Here is a 4,476-nt window from a genome sequence, read left to right on the forward strand (position 1 = left end):
GCCAGATGGGCATTATCCAAATGTAAATAGGCTTTCTTTCAACTTCATATTTGGCTTTCAAACATCAAATGCGTTGAAGAGTAACCTTGGTTCAACGTTCATTCTGAGGAAATGTTTAATTTGAATAATGTTTAACTCAGTGATCTTGATAGGATTTCCCCTTAACCTCACCTTTTCCTGTAATTGAAGACAATGGTGGGAGGCTGCCAGCTACAATAAGGAAAGGAACAGCAAGTAATTTTTAAGTCTTCTTCTTTCAATGGGAATATGTAGATACTTTACATATTCATAATGGTTTAATCCAAGTAGTATGTTGATACAGTATATACATAATTGTTTCTTTCATTTCCTGTGTGCTGCAGCAAAGGATTTGTTTTGTATCTTATATATTAGTAGCCCTTCACATACCAGAATAAAGTAGACCTTTTCTGACGGAGGGATCCTGCTTGCTTTGTGCTTTGTTTTTGGTGGTAATGAGGACTGATCTACTTATGTATGCTAGAAAGGTACTCTAGCCCTAAACTATGTCACTAATCTGTGGCAGGGAAAGGTTCTTCCAGAAGCTCACAATGAACATTAATGTTTTAGGAATTATTCATATTTTTAACAATATGCTTGCTATATTTTGTCACCTGTCCTACAAATAATATCCACTCTATACTTTATGTACAGTTTAATCATTGTGGCAACCCTGGGAACTGAACTGCAATTTCATTTCTTGATACCATAAAACAGTTCAAATAAAAAGCCAGGACTCAGACCCAAACAATCTATCTTTATTCTGCTTCATCTGTGCTCCCATATTCAGCACCAGCTATGTGATGAGCTATGAGGATGGTAACAAAGTAAGAGTAAGTATTTATTTACTATGGAAATTATGAGAAATTCCATAGATATATCAGACTTGAGCATAGCTAGTGTCTTAGTGTTCTAAGACACTGTGAAGAGATACCATGACTGCAACAATTCTTGTAAAGAAAAACATTTAATTGGGGTGGCTTACAGTTTCAGAGGTTTAGTCCACTTTCATCATGGCAAGGAGCATGGAAGCAGGCAGGCAAATAATGGTGCTGAGAGGTTGAGAGTTCTATATCTGGATATACAGGCAGCAGAAGAAGAGAGCCATTAGGCCTTGCTTGGACTTCTGAAACTACAAAGCTACCCCCTGTGATGTACCTTCTATCAGAAAAGCATAAAACTATAGCTTACTGCTACCCACTGTGCTACAGACATAAAATCACACATTTCAGTATATGTTGTAATTCAGCTAATAAGGCTAAGAGCAATAGTTTCACATTCCTGATGAGCTCTTGTGAAGAGGTTATTATGTCTAAATTCACTGTAAGTTATAAAGGTCATAGCTAAATGATCTGCTTGAAACTTCTGTAAAAATAAGGCAGGAAGAAAAGCAAAGGTCAGAAATGAATTTTTATGACTCTCAATGCTTATGCAAATGTAAAATAACTCAGTTTCTATATATCTCATATGATGAAACTTGTCTATACATGAGTCTTGGAGTTAGAAAGATATGAATAATAGTTTAGGATCCATTTATCTCTAGACTCTGTTATCTGCCAATCTGCCTGCCAGGTGTGACCACAGTTTGTAGGGAACTATGCTTGGAACTGAAAAGAATACCTGTGTTTGATTTGTCTTGAGAACTTAGAAAAGGTAATAATTTGCACCGTGAACACTAGTATAAGAAAACTGAGGGGACTGGAGAGATGTCTCAGTGGTTAAGAGGACGGATTGACTGTTCTTCCAGAGGGCCTGAGTTCAATTCCCAGCAAACACATTGTGACGTGCAACCATCTATAATGAGTTTCTGGTACCTTCTTCTGGCATGCAGCACACATGCACGCAAGGTGATATACAAAATAAATAAATAGATTTTTTTTTTGAAAAAAAAAAAGAAAGTTCAGAGGCAAGAACTCAGGCAGGAAATACTCGCACTATTTATAGCAGAAATATGTGTAGGAGTCATAACATTGTACAGGAATCCAAAGCCATCTGAGATGCCATGACTAGTGGTCAGAATGTCCACAGGAAGGTGTCCAGTGTGGAAGAAAAGAGCTACATCGATGGCAATGTCACTTAAGGGATTTGTTTCTCCCTCCCAACATTTAAAATAAAGGGTCTATTTAGAAGACAGAAATTAGTACCTAACTGAATACAAAAGTAAAATGTCCTTTGAGCTAGTTGTTACCATACCATAGAAGAATCTCCAGTGACTGATATCGAAGACCTGTTATGAGAACTTGATTCTTCGCACCAGTTGAGCATATAAAGGTTTAAAAAAAAAATCATGAAAATTTCTCACCCCAGTTTTTCTCTGCCCCACTGCTCTTGGACCCTCTGCCTTTGATAATAAAATGGGTAGAGATAATACTCAGGACCCCATTGTCCTAGTTGGTGTCTGTGCTGCTATGACAAAACACTGATCAAAAGCAACTTGAGTAGAAAAAAGATGATTAGTTTATTCTTTCTCATCACATTCCATCACTGAGCAAAACTAGGGAAGGAACCTGGATACAGAAACTGTTGCAGACCTGCAGAAGGACACTGACCACTGGCCTGCCCCTCATGGTTGGCTTAGCTTGCTTATTTATACAACCCACTGATAGGGGTAAGGCCAAGCACTAAGAACATAAAGGAAAGTGTGACATGACCTCCCTTCTATATAGAGCTGCAGTTCTAACATTGCAGAAGGTCAGTTCCTGAGCTGACAATCCTCACCTCGCTTGAGCCAAGGCAGGGCATCTTTTGATACCTAATTCAAATATCAACACTGAATTGCCCAAGGACTGAATCCTAAGTGCCATGCAGCTGCCCTACCACCTTACAAATTGAAATATATTAACAGAAGTTTCAAACACCTGCTCAACAAGATTAGAGACAAGATTTCCATATGAGTAAACAGTACTCACCACCTGACTGTGGCTACATAGGTCCCTACAAATGGGCAAGCATAAATAACCAAAGTACCAAGTCCCCATGAAAAATTAGCATTTCCAGAATAACGTCCTCTAGGAAAAGCAACTCAACTGATGTACAAGACAATGATCTCAAAATAGCAATACTGAAAATAACCAAAAAACTCTGAGAGGGTATATGTAAATGCCAGAATGAACAGCACAAAACATGGTTGAATGAAGTTACAAAAAGTCAAGAAATGAAAACAGAACTTAATACATAGAACCTCTGAAGAAAAGCTAAAATGAAATCATGTTTAAAATGAAAAATTAAAAATTTAAACAAAAAAATCAGTAAACAATATCATATCATCAATAGATTGGATCATGTGGAAGAGAAAATGTCAGGTCCTGAAGGCAAGGTAGAAGAGTCAGATCATTTAGTGAAAGAAAATATCTAATCCAAATAATCCCAAAAGCCAAACAAGTAGGAACTCGGACATATGACAAAGACCAAACATATAAAAACTAGGTACAGAAGGGGAGGCACAGTTCAAAGGTGCAAAAGATTTTTGAAACAAAATCATAGGGGAAAAAAACTTTCTTAGCCTGAAGTAAGAGGTGCCTATGAAGATCTGACAGAAATATAGACACCAAGCAGATATGACTAGAAAAAAAAACTGACCTCTACTATGAGATAACCCATTTGTAAATTGTAAATATGTTTTATTACCATTCGTTAATAAAGAAGATAATTTGGTCTATAGAAAGGCAGGATAGTGCCAGTCTGGACATCCAAGCAGAGATACAGGGAGAAGAAGGGCAGATTTCAGGGGGAGATGCCAGCAAGCTATTGGAACAACAAGATGTACTAGACAGCAGGTAATGCCTGGAAGTTAGGTGGCAAAATATAGATGAATAGAAATGGGTTAATTTAAGTTGTAAGAGCTAGTTAGTAATATATCTAAGCAATACATCAATTTGTAATTAATATTGGGCCCCTGAGTGGTTAATTTAAAATTGACTGCAGGACCAGACAGAAAAGCCTACATTTATACCTTTCATCATATCAAAATGCTACATGCTCAGAACAACAACAACAGCAGCAACAAAATGATATTAAAAAACAACCAGAAAAATTATGTCATATACAAAGGCAGACTCATCATAATAACAGCAGAATTTTTAATAGTGACTATAAAAAACACAAGGGTCTAGACTAGTACTCATAACCTAAAGAACCAAAGCAAGTCTCAGCAAATATAGGAAAATTGAAATTACAGTTTGCATTTAATCTGGCAACTATGTATTAAAATTCCACATCAACAAAAAAAGAACATGAATTCATGGAATCTAAACAACACACTACTGAATCAAATTCATGGAAAGAAAAAAACAAGAATGAAAATTAAGCATTTATGGATTCCCAGAAGTGAATAAAATGAAAAAAACATAAGGCAATTTCAAGAATAAAACTCAACTCACTATATGCCTATATATAAAAAATGTGGAGAAATCTCAAATTAATAATTCATTGATTCATCTGAAGGCTTTAGAAAAATTT

The 4,476-nt window shown here is 36.3% G+C and overlaps 1 long non-coding RNA gene across 1 annotated transcript in view; it reads left to right on the forward strand.

Moving 5' to 3' along the window:
- Positions 1-3,309: 3,309 nt before the first annotated feature.
- Positions 3,310-4,476, forward strand: part of LOC126495768 (uncharacterized) — an 8,986-nt gene continuing 7,819 nt past the window's right edge. Inside the window, exon 1 of the long non-coding RNA XR_007590218.1 lies at positions 3,310-3,444. This is a non-coding gene — a long non-coding RNA (uncharacterized lncRNA). The remainder of the gene's footprint in view (positions 3,445-4,476) is intronic.

The sequence above is a fragment of the Alexandromys fortis genome, unplaced genomic scaffold (genome assembly GCF_014885135.2).
Source record: "Alexandromys fortis isolate MF-2015 unplaced genomic scaffold, M_Fortis_MF-2015_v1.1 scaffold_613, whole genome shotgun sequence".
NCBI lineage: Eukaryota > Metazoa > Chordata > Mammalia > Rodentia > Cricetidae > Alexandromys > Alexandromys fortis.